Raw genomic sequence first — 21,354 nt, forward strand, 5'->3', positions numbered from 1 at the left:
GAACCCAATATCGGTCTTCTCGAGCAACCTTTCGCTCCGGCTTCTCGTCTATCGAAAACGCTGCGCGCTTCCTTTTCGTCCGCCCGCGTACTCTTCCGCAGCACCTTGTCCCTCGGACACACCGAGCCCGTCGGCTCTCTTTCATGCTGTCCTTCTCGCTAGCTGTGTTTTTTGCTTGACTTCCTGTGCTCTGAAGCTCATGCACACTTAGACACAATGTTAAAAACACCACAGGACCTAACCTAACTTGGTTGAGTACATCAAAATAATCTTGGGATTCCAACACAACCTTCGTCGTGCTAGCGATTACCTAAGGTTGTTTTTTTGGCCAAGAGAAGAAGAGGAAGAAGAAGCAACAAATGGATGACCATAACTCACAATGTTACTTCACCTATATAAGGATACTTCACAAAAAGGTTACTTTACCAAAAATATTTTTTCACCTAAAAGTTACTTTTACAAATGGCTTTTGTACTCAATCCAATGAATACAAATGGTTTAGACCTTTTGGTTTCCCTTTTTCATGAATACTCCATTAATCTCTATTAATGGACATTAATCTTCTTTAGTGGGTTGGATGTTAATATATTAAATTAACCATTAACCCAATAAGCTATTAACCTAATAAGCAGTCTAATCCAAATTCATTCGAGTCTAACTTAATGAGTTACATTTGGATTAGACTTAACCCTATAATCTTAGGGTCCATCATATTTTAGTCAAACTAAAATAAACTCATCTCCAAATTAACATGTTCTGTGTGCGACTCAATAGGTTCTCGTAATGTTGGCAATGTCTCTAAAATAGCATGTTAGATACATAAGCAATAAGTGACATCTAACAATGTATCATTGTTATCTAATGACGAGAATGTCAAGATCCGACCTAACCTTTTTATGTCTATTATTTTTTATAACTTGGTCCTTCTATCCATGATATTTAGATTGATCAATAAGGCATAGACTGTGCCATCTTTTTATCAATCTTTGTGTTTTTTGATCTCCAAGTAGACTCATTTAACCAAATGAGCTCAATATCTCATATTTACTTATTTGAGCACGACTATGCATTTTATTAGTCTTATTTAATCAAGGGGCTCATAGATATCTCTTCCGTCATATGGAATGGATTGATCCCATCTACATCACTTACATACCTCTGCATAACTTATTGTATACCCAGTGATCAGTTTATAGTCCACCTTGTTACAGGTGGCGTTTGCCAATACCAAAGTGTACAACTCCTATATAGGGAACCATAGTGACTTCTGGTCTAAGGACTATTCATACCAATAATCATTATGAGAAAGTTGATGACACTCATATTATTTAGTACATATTCTTTAATATATACACATGTGTCAACTTGATATCATGTATCCATGACTTGTGAGATTAAGTCATCAGTTGATCTTCATGCTAGTCTCAATGTATTAATATTATCCTTGTATATTAATGTTTGACTAGAAATAGTTAAGAGTAGTGTTCTATGTATATTTACAGCCACCCACTATTAATTCAACCAATTGATATGCTATAGACTAGAACCTCCTACCCTAGGATATTATTATACTTATTCATCTGGCACAGGTCTGAAATACATATAATAACCATAAATTTTGTCTTTTATTAATGAAATATGATACAAAAGTTCTCTTGTCAATCATCTCATAATTGGTTTTAAGGGCTAATACTAACACGGGCCTCTTTTATTAGTCTATTAATTGCATTAGGATGTTGGGTCCTCTAGTTGGAGTTGAGTTATTTGTTTTGATAGTCAGTTGAGTTCATCTCACTAGTTAGTTGCACTCTTTGTTCTTTTGAAGATTTTATTCACTATGATGATGTTCAAACTCAAATTTATTTTGGTTGCACTCTCTCTATTTTGTCGATGTAGGTTGGATTGGTAATTAAATCATACATTTTTCGACCAGTTTGTTTTATGCACTACATTGGTTTAGAGGTCTCTTGTTCTAGTAAGATAGTAAAATTAGCATTATATGGAGAAGTTATATTATTAATTTGTTAAGCTAGTTAATCCTTTAATAATCTTTGATATAAAAACTTGTGAATACATTCAGAATATTTCTTCATACCATATTCCACAAAAATAATGATCTCAACTCTTTGATCCTTTTCCTTTTGACGGCCAATTAATATTCTTTGATTAATTATTACATCTCAACTTTTTAGAGATCTTAGAAGAATTTTTAGATATTGATCCATTTAACTTTAAATTTGAATTACTGAATGCATTTTTTACTCCGCTTAGTGGAATAATTTCTTAGTTGAGTATTTCTATGTAGATTTGATTGAGAAACAAATCTGTGTTAGTATTGTGCTTATTTGGTGTACTGATTGTGATACTCTTGTGATTGCAATCGTGCAGTGGATGCATTCACGGAGCTATTTTCTTGTTGCATTGGGAGGTTTAAACTCTCACTCATTACTTGCTGGCATGAGGACTACTGCTCTTTTGTGATTTGGAAGCTTGCTTTTCTTGGAAGCTAAGATTTTCTATAGTTGTTGCAGTTAATAATTTGCCTGATATATGTGATGTTTTGGTTTTTTTGGATCTGCACTAGATTTTCCTTCTATTTGAAGTTAAAATATTGGTTTACCGGCAAAGAACTCAGCCTGCTATATTTATGGTTTTGGAGTTGAGTTTTCTTTATCTGAAAGACTTTCTATTTTGATTTTCTGCTCCTGAAACCTCAGTGTTTGTTTTTTGAAAACTTGCGGGCTATCTCTGAAATTAGGATTCCATGTTTAGATGTGAATTTTGTTACACTGATTTCTGGATTTGTGTTCTCTGCAATTTGTAACATTGTTGATGAGTCTTATTTTTAGTGTCTGTAATTTGTTATTTGTGAATAAAGGCAGGTTTTTTAGTGTTCTAGTGACTGGAGTCAGCTTCAAATGTTACTGAATTATGAAGCTGCATTGGTTTTTATCTAGGCATCAAAAGGATCCAAAATCTTAGAAGGGAGAAGAATATGTGGATCTCTTAAAAGGAGCTATTGAAACTATACTAGATTTCCATAAAGTTGCCCACAACTCCACATCTGGTTTCACTCGTGATATGGGGTGCACTCTCTTGACTTTCATTTTTATTATATTACTATCCTAGTTAATTATTATTTGATTCAAGAGGTAATATTGATGCTTGGACTGTAGTACTGAAATCAAGAACTGATATATCTCCTTTTTATCTAAATTTGCCAAAAAATCCTAATTTTATTTGCTAGATCTTAATTTTATTTGTACAACATTTGTACAAATTGTAATATTGTCACCGCTTCTATTCACTGATGCTTATTATCATTCTTAAGAGTGTCTTATGTACAAACACAAGAAATTATTTAGTTTCTTTCCTCCAATTATTTTGAAATCCTACCAAAGTCCTCCTATCTACCTTGTCGATAACTACAACTTTGGGTATTTAGTTATATAAATGACCCATTTTTTTCATTTTACTTCCTCACTTTAAAACTTACAATTGTTAGCACTTATAGTTTCCAACCAAATAAGCAATATAAGGATGAGTTAACACTTTGATTATGACGTCAATACCATGCTATCCTAGTCAGTACAATGAAAAAGAAAGAAATAAAAAGCTTAGCCTTGATCAGACAATCTATATTATTATCTAATCATTTTACTTATTAATGTTATCATTTAGGGTAGCTAATATGAATCATTGAAAATTATGTCCATTGAACAAACTGAGAGAAATATAAGTTCTTAACTTTTAATGTAGTAGGAAATTATTAGAATATGACAAATAGACATGCCACACCTTCAACTTAAGTAGAGTTTGCATGTGTTTTTATTAATGTGTAAAATTTTCTTTGTTATTTCTCAATGTCTCATGCTTTATTTTGTTATGGGATTATATATGGAGATCTTTTTCATGCACTTTACTTTTATTTTTGAGTTAACAACTTTGAAACAATATATTCCAATTCACAAAAGCTATTTTTTGTTGGCTATGAAAAGCTCCATGAAGTTGAGGTACTAAAGCATAATAGTGTTAGGAAGAAATATAAACTCATTTAATGCTTATCTATCTTTAGAATTGGGCTTGATGTATGGTCTCCTTTTGGGAAATTTAATGAATGTAAGAAATGTTGGTTGGGAAACAATATTTGAATTTGAATTTCGAATTGTTTAATAATTGGCTATGCTAATTTATTTGCTTTATTTGCTATCTTTAATTTGGATAGGCAATTAATAAGGATTGTTGAGTGATTTAAATCGATTATTTCTCTGCTAGTTTTTATAGTACTAAGTCTAAAATGGGTAGCAATGTCCCTTTATAATGGCGAGCTTAAATTACTAAGTATTCCACTTTATCTTCTCTAAGTGAGGATTTCTCCTCTATGTGAGATGTAGTTCCTTGCTACATCAATTGACATAATGAGTTGAACTTGATCCCCATGCCCTACCTTACACCTACTTCTTTGTCATCACTGACGCCGATCTTAGTTTCCATCTCTCTAAATAAATGTCTTTCGACAAAAAAAATCATGCAAAGCAATTTAACTCGTGATTGCGACTACCTTTTTTTGCCTCCTTTGGACTCTTATGCCTAATATTATAACACATTCGGAAGCATGCCAACTTGGTTGAAGGGTGTGAGATCTTGGGTGAGTGTGCTGCATCTTATCCATCAATAGGAAATAACATTTTCTTTTAGAAGAGTTGGCTTGTCAACACTCCAACCACATAATGAGTTTTTGAAACTTTCATTCTTTGCCATGGTCGCAATGTTTTATTTTCTGTCCATTAAGTTTTTTTTTAAGTTATATTAATTCTTTATTTCTAAACAGCTGTTCTGTCCATACCTGTGTACTATATCTTACATTCACTGGGTTGGGCTGAGCAGACATACTGGGCTGAGCAGACATTCACATGCAGAAATCTTTCTACTTTAATCCTTTAATAGTGAACTCTATCTTATCAATACACATATTATCACTGCTGGTATATCTCTTGAGGCCAAGTAGCTCAGCATGAGAGCACTTTGAGAGCTCTTGGCAAATCTTCTAGAACAGTATTGTCTATGTTATCCAATGTTCTGGTTTTATTTTTCTAATTCTTCTGTTTTATCATTCTGCTGCTGATAGATTCTTTGATATTCTAGATACTATCATCCTTCAAATGGAGGTCGATGATACTTAGTAAATTAATCATTCTAGATACTATCATTCTGCTCTTGGCAAATTATTCTCTTCGATACTTGGTAATTAATTTTCAGAACTATCTCCAACAGTCCAACTTGAGCAACTGTATGATATTCATATAAATAAAGAAAATTATATTAGATTGCCTTCTAGAAACATTAGCTCTAATCAAAAGTGTTTCTGCTCAGTAACTCAGGCCAAAGTAAATCCCTTACCTTTTTCCCTTTTTCTTGGGAAAGTCGGAAAGGTCATTGTTTGTTTAAGTGATAATGAAACTAATAGATCGTGAAAGAATCCCTTGCTGATTCTGTTGTGGGTGCAATTTCAGTGTTATCGTGAGTGGAACCCTCCTTAGTTCTTCCATGTGTTGCTTCTTGGTTTCAGATGGCCTTGGAAAGTGTAACTGTTATTATACTGCACTTTAAAAAATTGGATTACCTAACTAAGCATAGAAGTCTGCCCTTGGGCATTAGTAGCATCAAAAAACCTTATGCAGAAGAATAGGAGAGCTAATAAATGGGAGCTTTCTTTGGAGTTTATTAGTAACTTGATATCTTTTAGCGACTTTGTCCCATATGACATCATAACTATTTTTGTACAGTGTTAAGGAATTGCAAGATTTCTAATACTATTCCACAAGACTTCTCAAGATGCTAAAGTTTAAAGGCACTGTAAGCTTCTTATGTCTTTATATGAGCTGTCAATCTATGTAATGTTCGCTGATGTTCTATTAGTCGATCTTGTCATTTTATTTAATGTCTAGCTGGCCAATGATTTCATCATTCTTAACTTTTTGCTTAGATTTGAGTTTAAACAATCTAACAGGCCAAGTTCCTGAGCCCTTCAGTTTAAGTTCACATTTGCTACTTGTGAGAATTGCTTAATTTTTCCTTCACACTTAATTTAACATATTCTTTTGGTTTGGATTGATTACTTTTTAAACTTAAAATTTTTACTCTACTCTTCAATTGAACTCGGGTGTAGTAATAAATATGCAAGAGTTCGCGTTACAGGGTCCGACTGTAACGTCTCAGTAAGGACCGCTACATCTCTATGAGAACTTGGATGTAGTGTTAAATAGGCAAGAGTTCTCTCACCATAGGTTGGATAAGAACAAATATGATAGGAAAATTAATAATCTAAGATTTGGAACATGGAACATAGGAACTCTATAAATCAATGGAGGTAGTAGATATGATTATTAGGAGAAAAATTAGTATTTTGTGTGTACAAGAGATAAAATGGACAAGTGAGAAGGCAAAAATGATAGAGAACTCGGGTTTTAAGTTATGGTACACTGGAAAGAGTATAGCAAGAAATGAAGTGGGTATTATTGTGATAGTTTGTTAAAGGATGAAGTTGTAGGAGTAGTTAGAAAAGGAGATAGAATTATAGCCCTTAAAATAATAGTGGCGAAAGAAACTATGAACATAATTAACGTATATGCACCACAAGTAGGATTAGATGAAGCTACCAAATCAAGGTTTTGGGAGGACTTAGATGAAATATTACAAAATATTCCTCCAAATGAAATGATTTTAATAGGAGGTGATCTAAATGAGCATGTCGGAGTGAAAAATGAGGTATATGAGAGAATACATGGGTGTTATGGGTTTGGAACGAGGAATGAGGAAGAGAAAACTATATTAGATTTTGCGATAGCATATGACCTTATATTAGCTAATACGTTTTTTTAAGAAAAGAGAAGAACACTTAGTCACATTCAAAAATGGGAATAATAAATCTCAAATTGACTTTCTTATGGTTAGGAAAAAGGATAGAAAGATTTGTAAAGATTGCAAAGTCATCCCTGGAGAAAGTAGAAGTACAAGCATTAGGTGAAATATACGATGACTCTAATACAACATGGGATAAGATGGTATCAAAGCTGAACATAGTAGCTAAGAGTGTACTCGGTGAGTCAAAGGGACATACACCACTAAGTAAAGAATCTTAGTGATGGAATGAGAAAGTACAAGAGAAAGTGAAGGAAAAACGAATAGCTTATAAGGAATTTTATATTTGTAAGAACGAGGAAAACTTAAAAAAATATACAATAGCCAAGAAAGAAGCTAAGAAAGTAGTGAGTAAAGAAAAAAATGAAACTTTTGAACGGTTATATCAAAAATTGGATACAAAAGAAGGAGAAAGAGACATTTATAGAATAGCTAAACTGAGAGAAAGAACAACAAGAGATCTTAGCCAAATAAAATGTATTAAAGATGAATATAATAGGGTATTAGTAAACGATGAAGAAATAAAAGAGCGGTGGAAGCGGTATTTCCATCAACTTTTTAATGAAGGTTTAGGTGACCAACTTAACTTAGGTAATTTAATTAGGTCAAATGAGTATAGAAATTTTAATTTTTATCGTAGAATTCAAACTTTAGAAGTAAAACAAACTTTAAATGAGATGCACAATGGAAAAGCCGTTGGACCAAGATGATATTCCGATAGAGGTATGGAAGTGCTTAGGGAAACAAGGTATTGAATGACTTATAAAATTATTTAACATGATATTGAAAATGAAAAAAAATGCCTGATCAATGGAGGATAAGTACTCTAGTTCCCTTATATAAGAATAAGGGAGACGTACAAAATTGTGCAAACTATAGGGGTATTAAACTAATGAGTCATACTATAAAACTTTGGAAAAAAGTAATAGAAAAAAGATTAAGGAAGGAGACCATGGTGACAGAAAATCAATTTGGATTCATGCCTGGAAGGTCGACAATAGAAGCTATACATCTTCTTAGACAATTAATTGAAAAATATCACGAAAAGAAAGACTTGCACATGATTCATCGACCTAGAAATAGCTTAGATAAAGTTTTGAGAAAAATTATGTGGAGATCTTTAGAAAAGAACGGTGTTAGCGTAAAGTATATTTAAACAATTAAGAATATGTATGAGAATCTAATGACAACAGTAAAGACTATAAAAAGATTAACAACAGTGTTTTTTTATAAAGTCAAGGTTATGTGAAGGATCATTTTTTATAATAATCATAAATGAACTCATTGGACACATTCGAGACACGTGATAGTGGTGCATGTTGTTTGCGTATGATATTATTTTGTAGATGAGACACGTGAGAGTAAATCTTAAGCTAGAATCTTAGAGAAAACACTTTTTAAACTTAGTAGATAAAAGTCAGAATATATGGAATTTAAGTTTATATATTAGAAGTAATGAAACAATTGTTAAAATAGGAGAGGACGAGTTGCGGGAGAGATTTAAATATTTAGGATCATTTTTACAAAATGATGGAGGGATTGAGAGAGATGTCTTACATAGAATACAAGCAAGATGGGTGAAATGGAGGGGAGCGTCGAGTATTTTATGTGTTCGTAAAGTACCTTTTAAATTTAAAGGTAAGTTCTATAAAACCGCAGTTAGACCTGCTATGTTATATAGAGCTGAATGTTGGGCTATGACTCGAGTATATGAGCAGAAGATGAGATTTGCAGAGATGAGGATGTTAAGGTAGATGTGTGGACATACAAAGATGGACAAAATAAGAAATGAGAGCATTAGAGAGAAAGTCGGAGTTGCATCTATTGAGGAAAAATTCCGAGATACACGTTTAAGATGGTACGAACATGTACTTAGACGACCAATAAATGCTCCAGTTAGGCAATGTGAAACTATGATAAACATGCATATCAAACGAGGAAGAGGAAGACCAAAAAAGACTTGGTTAGCAACAATAAAACAGGATAAAATTTATTTAAATATAGATGATGATATAATAGGAGATAGAGCTTAATGACGTAAAAGGATTCATACAACCGACCCCACCTAGTGGGAAAAGGCTTGGTTGTTGTTGTTGTTGTTGTTGTTGTTGTACTCTTCAATTAGATTCCTTTGTAACAGCAGCCTATCCCTAGCGCAAAAGAGTTATTCACTAATGAGCATGTATGTATGTTTCTTGTTGCTTATAGCTTCAAGCCTCGGTTTAAATTTCAATCTAGTTTAATTTCCTTATATGAATTCATTTGGTAGACTTATGTGTTTCTTTGCAGTGTGACCTATCATACAATTATTTATCATGAAGCTTTCCTTCTTGTGTTAATCAACATAATCTACAAATGCAAGTAGAACATCAGAATCTTCTTTGATCTTGTAAAAATCAATTAATTCTAGCATTGTTTTAGAAAATATTATCAATTAGAGCGTCTGCGTTAACTCTCATTGTCTTCCAAGTACTCTTAAGGCTTAGTCAGGGACTAAAACATTTTCATCATAATAGTTTAGTTAGCTTCTTTGTGTTTCTTCACCCTTTTTTCTCTTAACCTCGGGAAAATTTTATCTAGAAACTTGGTGGCAAACAACTTTGTTATTGGTGCTTCCAACAAGTACTTTCGTAATACAAAAAACAAAACAAAAAAAATTGTCCCAAGTGTTTGCTTTTTTCTGTATAATGTTTTTTTGTTTTAAAATCATTTATCTTATGTTTGGTGATATAAGTAGCAAATTGATTTTGGGTTTAAAATGTTTTTAGCGTGATATCCCATGCTATTGTGATTTCCCAAACTGTGAGAAAATGCAATTTTGGTCATTGATAATTATGTGTTAATTCTTCTTGATAGAAACTTATTCAAATATTCTTATTATTTCAGCATTATTTTTTAAATAATTCTAATTTATTCCTTTAGTATATTATGTGGAGGTAGTAGTCCAATTACAACTTCTGATGGCACTGTGTAATGCGAGTCTCTAAGTGCATCATATTATGTAACAAACCAGTTAAATTGGGGTATTAGGCTATATATCCTCGGATCTGAATTCGAGAATACTCTAAACCTATGTCTATTTCACAATGCAAGAATGTCGACATCTTCACTAATATATTATGGTTTCGGTCTTCAGAATGGAAATTACTCCATAAAGGTTCAATTCTCTGAGTATATCATCCTTGAACCAATAGTTGGGTAGAAGGGTTTTCGATATCTATATTCAGGTATGACTTTTGAAATTGAATTTGTAACAATCTACATCAAGTGGATAAAGTACTCAAGTGGAAAACAAATAACGCATCACATGTCTACATCAAAATTATCTCCAAGGCTGCAACAATTTTGTATTGATCTTGTATAATGCGTATAATTTTTTAATTTAACTTTTTTCCTAGGAGACTTCATAAAAGTCAAATATCAGTTTACAACATGGTTTAAAATCTTGACCTTTGTTGAGGTTTCAATCCTAGATCGGATTGATATAGTTTCGATATCATATCGTGTCGTGCTGATATTGTTTCGATATTTTTTAAATATAAAATATATTAATTAAAAATAAAAAATTTAATTTAATATTTAAAAATAAATAATAAAATATTATATATATATATATATAATGGGATAATTTTTTTAAGCTTAAATTAAGTCTATCTAAATTATTTCAATCATAACTAGAAGTTGATTAAAGTTATTAGTCTAAGTTATTTTATTAAACCTAACTAAACCTTGGCTCCCTCCTGTTCTGCCGTGTTTCGCGATGCATGACTTTTGCTGTTGTGAGAACTACTAAGAGATCTGGTGAAGGAAGAGGGTAAGGGCTTGTATGTCCACCCGTCTGAATAAGAAATCAGCGTATGTGATTCCAAAAAGATAGCAAACTTGGATGCAGTTGTGTGTGGTAGGTCAGAGATATATCACAGACACTGATATGGACGAAATGACTGCAGGATTCCGGACGGAAAGTGAAGAACCAGGCACCAGCCGAAGATACGGGCTTATGTGCCCAGTGCTCCTATCGAGTCAGACCTGCGCTTTGGTAGGGTGCGGAATGAGGGAAAGTTAAGAAAAGGACTTGATATAAGAAAGGAGGCTGGTAGGAGATCTTTTAGAGCTGTTGTTAAGGAATACATATCTCCAGTAACAAACAATTTTCTTGAAATCCATTTCTTTTGGGTTGGAAAGGTACTTGCTGCATGTAGTCATGCAAAGCAGAATTTCACTTTCTTATTTGAGATGGCCAACTCTAATATTTAGAATGACTGCAGATTTTACACCTAGTGTTGTCAAACAATCCACACTCGGTCTTAGAGAAGAAAGTAATGAACTGTAGCGAATGACGCGTGCAAATAAAAAGCATCACATACCTCCACCTATAGATGGAGACCCCTTTTATAGTGTGATTGTTGCGTTGTCCATGCATCTCAAAGCATTAACACGTTTCTCAGAGCTTTCCTAAGAAATGATAGGTCATATGAGCTCACAAATCGTTGTAAGTTGATAGGCTGGAAACTTCTAAAGGATGATTTGCCGGCGGGATATTCTTTGTCCTTTTCGGCATAAACTTCCAAAAAAATATGATATGACATGTAGGTGGGTCCCGCTATAGGCCGACCGGCCGCCACTCGGCCGGTATGTCACCGCTCGACCACACAGAGTAAAGCTACTGATATGTTCTTCACTTGGCTTTCATATTGTCAGAGAGGAGTATTGTGTCCGATCGAACCTAAGGTTCTATCGGCAAGGTAGGTGGGCCGGGTAACTTAGTATTTGGCTCTTAACCATAGCTGCAAGTTGCGAATGGACGACTGTTTGAACGATCCAGTCGGCCTTTCACGTTCGACCGGTGCTTAAAGTCTGCTCAGCCAACCTTGCCTGATCCGCAGTCTCGTGGTCCATCCGACTTTGCGAATTTGACCGTTTGACTTTGACCTCCACGTTAGCCGGTCTTCACTACTTTGACCCACTTTTGGGGGGCCCATCTTTATCACCATATCATTTAGAATGATCGCAGATTTTATACCTGTCGTATCAAATAAACCACTTACTGCAAGCCCTGAAAATGACCATAAGCATAAGCCTTTAATTGTTGTTTTTTTTTGCTGGTGTTGCTGTTGTAGTGTTGTTAGCAATATGTGCAACCTTTATGTTAATTCAATGACAAAAAAGGATAAATGAACCATCTAAAGGTACTTGTCAGCATACTAGTTACTCATATTATCATAGCTTAATTAACATTTTAAATCTCTTGGCAAAATGTTTTGCAGTATTAAAAGGACTAGATGTGAAATCTTACCCCTTTAGTTATGCTGAACTGAGGTCTGCAACCGAAGACTTCAATCCTACCAACATATTGGGAGAAGATGGTTTTGGTCCAATGTTTAAGGTAAGTATAATTGGTTCAGTGAATAACAAGTTTACTTCCTCTGTATTCACACAATCACATAATTTGGATGGTTAACCATTTTTTTAAGAGTGTTGTACATGTAAGTTATTACCTAAATGAAAGAAGGAATTCATATTGGTCAATAAATTAATGGTGAAGTGAAAATTATTTTTTACTTATTTTACACCAAGTTACCAATCATTTATCCATACAATAATAAGTTGGGACCAATTGAAGCAAATTGTCATGCTGATGAGAAAGATGAAGGCGTCAAGTGCATTTTGAAACTTACAGAGCAAAGAGAAAGATCAGAGGTATAAAAAAACAAATAATTTTATAGTTGTTCACTCGTATCGTCCCATCGCTATTTGAACTTTTGATGTTTCAAACATTCTTCTCATTGTTAGTCTCTTGTGTGGCAAAAGGCGATTCGCTCGCCCCCAATGCCCCTGCCAACCCGTCCCTAGGTCAACACGGAGGAGGTAAATCATGGGTGACTACTAGCTATTAGTGCAGGTGGCCAAGGCAAGGGAGAAGGCATGCTTGGACGCGTCGAATTTCTACCCCAAGACCTCATGTGGCAACACCCCATGGCTTAACCATCGCATTGCCCCGAGGGGACAAATCTATAACTTGATATGACATCCATTCATGATGCACAAACAGATTGAACTCCCAATAGAACTAGTACATCCTTTATTCGTATTAGACACTAGTGTGATCGTGCACACGCGTTGCGTGTGTAATATAATAATATATAAATTATTTGGGTCTTTGAAAATCTAAATTGTTTGGATTTTCTAGTGTCACCCTTATAAACCAAGAATTAATTATTTGGGTAATTATTTAGATAAGATTCATCATGCAATAGTGACGCTAGAGAATCCCAGCAGCAAACTACTGTAACGGGGTTCCTATGCAAAAATATTATTTTAATTTAATATTATACTTCTTAGTAAAAAAACTAAGAAAAGTATATTTTTTAACATCGTCGGCCTAAAATATTTATAGAAGCTTCTTTGATCATAGTGTTGTCAATTCTAAGATATGGGACTAAAGAGAACTATATTTTTTTTATATAAAACAACCAGAGAAAATTAATGATGAGAAAAATTCATAATAATACGCTGTAGCTGAGTCTCGAACTCTAAATCACTGATTGTTTCGCTTGTGGAATTACTAATAAATCTTGGAATTATTTTTAGTGTAAATAGAAAAAAGGACATTAACGTAAATGCATTTTAGGCTTCACCAAAGTTAGTTAGTAAAGGGGGAAGATTTTTAATAAAATAGTAAGATGAAATATTTTTGATTGATACTATACAATGCCCTATATTGAAGCTCGACAACACTATTTCCTCGTTGCTCCATGTATTTAAGTGTCTTAAGTATTATCCTTAGTAATGCACTTGCCATATGCAAATTTCGTGGGTTCACGAGTTCAGATGAAAGTGGGTGGGGCTTCTCATAAACGACCCAGAAAAGATGCTAATGGTATTTCTCTATTTGATCTGAACATGAGGTATCATTCTCAACCGTACAACTTTAGCTTGTTATCAATCATGACAATAAAAAATAAACTTCTACTATTGCAACCACATTATGGTCTTATTTATTATTATGTTTATATGAAAGCTACGACTTATGGGGTTAAACGAGATACTAGAGCCTCCAATTTGATTTTTTTAAGGCTAAAAAATATGGCCATGCCTATGTAAACCAGTGCAGGTATATCTGAACTCAGCTTTTGTTTCCTCATATTTTTGTAGTTTTTTTTAACTCATCAAATTGTAAACCAAGGGTGGTGATCTTATAGTTAGAAGGGACAAAATCATCGTATTCTACCATTGTAGATAAATCACATTCTTCAATTAGAATTTGTCAATTTAAGTGAAATAGAGATATTAGGCGTTAGCTTTGAAGTAGGTACTATTTTTGAATAATCTGATTTCCTTCAGAGTAAGTGTTGAGAAGAGTTGGGACACTGAAGAAAGGAGGTGTTGCAGTGATAAAAGGAGGCAAAGTAGATTAGTAGGAAGGTTCTCCCCTTGGCACCATCAAATTGTTGTGGAACATGGGCAATGACATTAGGGATGCAAGAACGTACACAATAGGTGATGCATGTGGGTGGTTGGCGATAATAATTGGGTGTGTGGCAATAGCTATTGAACACAACATTGCAGGGGAAGTAAATTCCTCTCTTGTGAGTAAGTGTTGAGAAGAGTTGGGACACTGAAGAAAGGAGGTGTTGCTGTGATAAAAGGAGGCAAAGTAGATTAGTAGGAAGGTTCTCCCCTTGGCACCATCAAATTGTTGTGGAACATGGGCAATGACATTAGGGATGCAAGAACGTACACAATAGGTGATGCATGTGGGTGGTTGGCGATAAGGTGTGTGGCAATAGCTATTGAACACAACATTGCAGGGGAAGTAAATTCCTCTCTTGTGGTAGAGGGGACGAATAGTGCAGCGACGACAGTGAGCTCGCTGATGGTAGGAGGTTATGGTTTGCTCTCAGAGATTGAGAAATCAAAGGTTGAGGGAGGAGAGGGAGGTTGACTTCGATGGGTGAGCTTTGTGGATCTAGTAAGAAGTGACTTACTAGAAGTGGCTATTTTACAGAATGCATGTTCTATTCATATTATCTCCTCATGTGATTGCTGTTTTACCAAACTGTAGATCACCAATTGAAGTCTATGGATTCTTCTTGTGCTGCCATGTTGTCATTGCTATTGTCGATCATATGCACCTGGCTATTGTTTCACTTTAATTTGGTGATGAGCAAACATATATCAATTGCCGTTTTTTTTTTTTCAACTTTGGCACCATCACTTATGGATATATTTATTTGTTGAATTTTAAAGGATCGTTATTATAATCATGGTTTAAAGTGTCATGCCGAAACGGTCGAAAAGGGTGAAATGTCTCGTTCCGCTCGGCGACCGGCACCGGCATGACCTCAGCACCAGACCCACGACAAGTGCGACGTGTTGCACGATCCCATGGTCACAGCGGAGGGGTCGCTCGACCCTGCAATAGTAGCGGAGGGGTCGCATAACCCTTCCGTTGCCGCCGCGGAGGCATCGTGCGACCCTGTGATCACTGTAGAGGGGTCGCACGGCCAACGTCGTCGCACCGAAGGAGTCACTCAATCCCCGTGACCATGGCTGGTCGCGCAACCCTACGACAGGGCCGAAGTCATGCGGGCTCGCGAGTGGTGTCGGATTTCAAATATTTTTAAATTAAACTTAGGTTAATATTTTAATTAACTCCTAGCTATGATGGAGATAATATAAAGAGACTTTATTAAACCCTAATAAAATTATTTAATTAATTTTATATTTCATTTATTTTAATTTAAAAATTATAATAAATTTTTTATTTATTTATTTATCTATTTTCATATCTTTTCCTTTTTTAAAAGATTATTTTTTTATCTTGTTTATTTTTTAAATATTTATGTTAAATATTTTAGTTTTTAATTAATATATTTTATATTTAAAAAATATCGAAACTATATCTGCATGGCACGATACGGTACCGAAACCGTATTGTTCCAATCCAGGACCGAAACCTCGGCACGGGTCAAAATTTTAAACCTTGATTATAACGGAAACCTTTTACTTTCTACTACTATTCCTTTGTTGTATTCCTGTTTATTGGATAGGCCATGCTCATTGTACTTATTTCTGTTTAGTTTTAAGCAATTCTGCATCAATTTTGCAAATGAAAAGCTTCGACAACATTTTAATGAGGTGTGAAGTTATATTTTATTGGTAGCAAATTTGTTTGTGTTTATATGCTTAGCTTTCTGTTAACGGTTAGGGATGAGATATTATATCTATTTTGTGATGGTGCAACATGTTTTTAAGATGGAGTCGGAAGAAGACAGGAATGAGAAAATTAATTGGAGCTATATTGAAATCAAGATGTTCTAGATTTGATTGAGAAGGTTTTTACAACTCTTCCTTGAAAAACTCGGGCACTTATCCAACTACTCTTCGTGTACCTTTTTTTCATTCTTAGTACTTGAAGAAACTTATTCGCCTTTGTGTAGCATTTCTTACATCATAAATAAATCATGTTTGTTTTACTGACATATGGAAGAACTATTCATTTCCTATGATCATTTGTTTTGTAGAATTATGACGATGGACAACAATTTTAGTTTTGAACAAATGGTATGTCATGACATTATATGTTGTTTGATGCTAGGAACCTTGAATTTGAGAAGTATGTCATATTCTGTTATAGAGTATGGGAGATTGTAGGCCAATAGATGATCTACAATCTTTTGTGGAGATGAGTAACTGAAACTCATGAATCATGTTGTAATATTGGACCAAATCTTGTCCATTTGGGAATTATTCTATTGATTTTGTTGTGAAGAACATGTTACTAATTGGTAATGTAATGCACTATTTGTTTCATTTACTCAAATCATATTAGTATTTGGCCAGGTGTTTAAACGATGAAGATTTTTGTATACCAATAAGTTGGAAAAGAAGAGGAGATAAAATTACCATTAATATATATATAAAAGAAATTTTATTCTTGTGAAAATGTTAATCCCATTGCAATCCTCTTAAAGTTCCATTACAGTTTGAAGTTGTAATGCATGAATAGGAACATGGTTCCCAGCATATAGGAGAGTAATCAAGACAAGTTGAAAGGAAACTCATTAATTTGATTGTTGCATTTGTTTATCTAAAAGCTATTTGTAATGCATTGAAATGCAAATGGATGATCACCAAATACCACAAATGATGAATTTGCATACCATGTACCTTTGATACCAGAAGGTTCATATTTATTCCGCCGGAATGGAATTTGCATTAGATAGATAGTAACAATGGTTAAATTGTGATGTACACATTTTCTACTTAAGCCATGGTTTGTTATAGCTATAGATGTACACATTTTTCCTTGATTCATTTCTATTTTTCCTCCATCATCTTATTTAAACATTTCTATCTCTCTCACTCTCCTCTCCTCTCCTCCCTCCCATTTCACCCTTCCCTTAAATTGTTTCTCCTCCTTTAGTTATTAGTGTTTGAGCCATCCTATATATTGACTCCACGATCCCATCTAGCTGGCGTCTATGATTTCTATTCAATTTCATGTTGTTTATAATTTCCATTTATTTATGTACTGTCTATGAAATGAAATTGAGTGGGAGACTATTGGATGAAACCTAGTAGGAAGACACTAGCTCCATTTGAATAATCCATTACTAAATAAGGAACGAAAAATAATTGGGTTTGTTTTTACTATTTGGGATCGATTATAATAATCTTATTCCTCCTTGAGTCGTATATAAGGCTATATTTATTCAAATTATTGATATTATTTTTTATCATATCGATTACTACTTTCTTTGTTCCTCACCACTTACACTTTTCACTCTAATTGATGTAACTCTTTAATTACAAAATACATTTGTTGCCTTTGAACATGTCCATTCAAACATCTTAGTCTATTTTTTCTCATTTTATCATTTATTGGAGCTACACTTAGTTGCTTATAAGATTTTTTTTTTTTTATGTTTTTGTATTTTAAATTTATTTAGTAACTTATATAGTAAAGATAAAGTTAAATTTAGTGAACAATTCTCAATATTGAACTTTGATATTAGAAATTCCTTCTTATTACATGGGTTTGTGAAATTAAACACTCCTAAAGGCTTTGTAAAGTTATCAACGAGCCATTTCTTTTCTAGAGGTGCAACTGATGTTTCACAATCTTTGTTGATCATTGACATTTGTTCACCTGTTTTCTATTTTCTCAATCTACAAGGAAAGGATTAACATTTTCATTTTTTGTAGAAACCTATTGGGATTATTTCGCTATTGGATAAGGCTTGGTAAGTGGATAATCTTCTTTGGACATATAATGTATTAATTTCTTTGACAATTTACAGGAGTTCAAAAGACTAAAATTGTGGCTACTCTTATCAGCATGTTCCCAAGGTCAACACATCAAACATTTTCTGCCTTAACTGTTTCAGAATCTTGGATCACATTCCAGATTGGGAAAGGAAAAATTTGCTGAATTGGATTTGATCATATCGCATTATGCTGGAAAGGTTGACTCCACAAATTGTTTGATTCATGGAACAATGTGCGACCTAATAGATTTGTTGTACCCTAATGAAATTTTGTGGTGTTTTCTTTTATTCTTACAGGTGACATATCAAACAGAATTCTTTCTGGATAAGAATCGGGATTATATTGTTGTTGAACATTGCAATCTTTTATCTTCTTCAAGATGCTCATTTGTTTCTGGACTCTTTGCTTCACTATCAGAGGAGTCTTCAAGATCATCATACAAATTTTCATCTTTGGCCTCAAGATTCAAGGTGTACTTGATATATATTCTTTAATTTAATTTTTTTTATTTGCTAACATGAATTTCTTATGATTAGGAAGTGAGTTATATAAAGTTTACTTTAGCACATCATGACAGTAAAATAAAGATGCTCCTTTCCTTCTTGTAATGTTTTAATTGATATGTTGTAGCTTTGTAACAACAAGTGGAATCCGCCACCCCAATGGCTCCACACGGTCGGCCCCATGACCATATGTGAGGAGGTAAATCGAGAAACTATAGTTTGCCACTGTGGGAGAGGGTTGTTTCGTTCGACTTTGCTGAGGATCGACCCTTGTCCATTGTAGCAAGTTTTATGTTTTAATTGATATGATTTACATGCCACATGTATGTGTCACGTGCCACATAATAGTAATTGCTCATTTTTGATTGCACGTCCATAGGTTGAGTTGGGCATTTTCTGTCACATGTTGATTACATGTAGTATTCCTCTGTTGGGAACAATTTTTTGCACATTCATTATTGGAATTGGTAATGAATGTTGGCATAAGCATTATAAATGCAACTTAAGCCTAAGTTAATGTGATTGTTTAATGATTTGAAATCAAATAAAAAATTAGAAAAGGGCATACTACAATGAATGGTTGTGGATTTTCACAGGATTTGCCTATTTATTGTCTTGACATGGAAGTTGGCCGTCTTCAACTTACTTGCATCTATTCCAGCCTAGGATGCTATTCCTAGTCTATGGTGATTTTATGAGTTTCTTGCTTTCAATGAATTTATTGTGGACTTTTATATTCATTTTGTCCTAATATAGTAGCTTTGTCTAATATAGCTTTTATCTTTGGATTTGGAGGACAACCACCACCATTACTTCTAGAACAATATTTAAACTATCTGGGGTGGGCTACATGAAGTATTATCATATAGACTGTCACTACTAGTATCTTATGCAAGTCATTCAGATTGCATTTAGATCGTATATAACAACTATATTAGTTTTATATTATCTCTTACAATTTGTTTTATTAAAGTTTCAAAAACATGTTTATAGTGTGAACCAAAGTAGTCATAATATAGATCCGCCTTTTTATTTTGTTGTGGTATTATGTCACTATTTACATGACTTACAATAGTTGGGATAGTATTTTTTGCCAAATAACCCCTTGAAGTATTTCCTCTGTTTAAGAAGAAATCATTTTTAGATAGGCAATGTGGCATCTTAGTTTTGATTGTTTATCTGGACTTCCTTGTTTATTCATTTAAATGTCGTTTGAATTTGCTGAGCTGAGTTTTTTGGTTTTGCAACTTCCGCTTCTTAACTGATTTACTGAAGCAACAACTTCAAGCACTTATGGAGACACTTAGCTTAACAGAACCCCATTATAAACGATGTATCGGAATCGGAGTGTTCAACACTCCATCAATTACGATGTGGAGTAAGTGTTGTTTTATTTCATATGTAAATTATTGATGATTACTGACACATATTCTTTAGCTAATGATTTTCTAAGTGTCATGGTTTGTGTTTTTTCTCTTATTGATCCAAGTATCTGTATTACATCTTTTTCTTTTATGTAGGATTTTTCTCTTTGCTCTCGGTCACCCTGTGCCACTTTATTGTGTATGCTCAATAGGGAATTGGTTGATTTTTATTTCAATCACCTTCGTTTAGACCAATGTGCTATCTGTCCTCCCAAAACTTCAGAGTGTCTTTCAGGCTGTTCCTATCGGAATAAATAATTGATGATTATTTCATACTATTGAAATGTGCTATCCAAGTGAATTTGATTTTATAAAAGTTGAAACCTCTCTCTTGGGCTTTGGGAATTTTAATATCCCATGGATTATGTAAATTTATTAAATCAGGAAAGTTGCTGAGAAGAAATTAACTACATGGTTCTTGAATTTGTCTTGGTTATGAAAAAAAGTTGCAAAGCTAGCCTAGGTGAAGGCAACAATGCACCATATAAGAATGTTTAGTGCTTACCCTTTTCTAAAATATGAGATAATTTCATTTTCTATTGGGAAATTGTTATATACCAAAAGTGTTCTTTCTCTATTACGATAAATTTGTTATTTTTGTTTTTGTGGTGAATTAATTGATCATCTATTTTTTTTTCTATATAGGATGATGAACTAATTAATCATCAATTATTTCTATGTAGGGTGTTTTGGAGGTAGGGCTGTAAATGAACCAAGCGTTCGTGAACAAGCTTGGTGTTCGGCTTGGTAAGAGCTTGTTTATGTTCGTTCAATATATATTAGATTAATTAAACAAACAAGCTTGAACAGCTCGTTAAGCTAAACAAACAAGCTTGAACACATATGTGTTCAGTTCGTTAACGTTCGTGAACAACGTTCGTGAACAATGTTCACGAACAATATTTATTAATAAAATTCTTTTCAATATGCTAAATAAACAATAAAATAAAATAAAATAAATAAATAAATTTAAATTATCAATCTTAATAACCAATCAAACAATTAAAAGTTTCAAACAATTAAACAAGCTTGGATTGAGAGCTTGATAACATCTAAGCGAACCAAGCTCAAACCAAGCTCAAGCCAAGCTCGAACCAAGCTCAAGCCAAGCTTGAATTGAGAGCTTGATAACATCTAAATGAATCAAGCTCAAACCAAGTTCAAACCAAGCTCAAGCCAAGCTCGAACCAAGCTCAAGCCAAGCTCGAATTGAGAGCTTGATAACATCTAAA

General features: G+C 33.8%; 1 long non-coding RNA gene across 3 annotated transcripts; it reads left to right on the forward strand.

Annotated features, from left to right (window-relative positions):
- Positions 1-2,435: 2,435 nt before the first annotated feature.
- Positions 2,436-20,154, forward strand: LOC122025556. 3 transcript variants are annotated; one of them, XR_006123754.1, is made up of 4 exons: positions 2,436-3,086; positions 5,787-5,856; positions 18,228-18,392; positions 18,492-20,154. It is a non-coding gene; the product is annotated as an uncharacterized LOC122025556 (long non-coding RNA). The 3 variants fall into 3 exon arrangements; XR_006123757.1 differs by lacking the exons at positions 2,436-3,086; positions 5,787-5,856 and adding exons at positions 15,731-16,062; positions 16,180-18,170 and having other exon boundaries at positions 18,265-18,392; XR_006123756.1 differs by lacking the exons at positions 2,436-3,086; positions 5,787-5,856 and adding an exon at positions 15,737-18,170 and having other exon boundaries at positions 18,265-18,392.
- The last annotated feature ends 1,200 nt before the right edge of the window (positions 20,155-21,354 follow it).

Source organism: Zingiber officinale, chromosome 1A, assembly GCF_018446385.1.
Source record: "Zingiber officinale cultivar Zhangliang chromosome 1A, Zo_v1.1, whole genome shotgun sequence".
Lineage (NCBI taxonomy): Eukaryota > Viridiplantae > Streptophyta > Magnoliopsida > Zingiberales > Zingiberaceae > Zingiber > Zingiber officinale.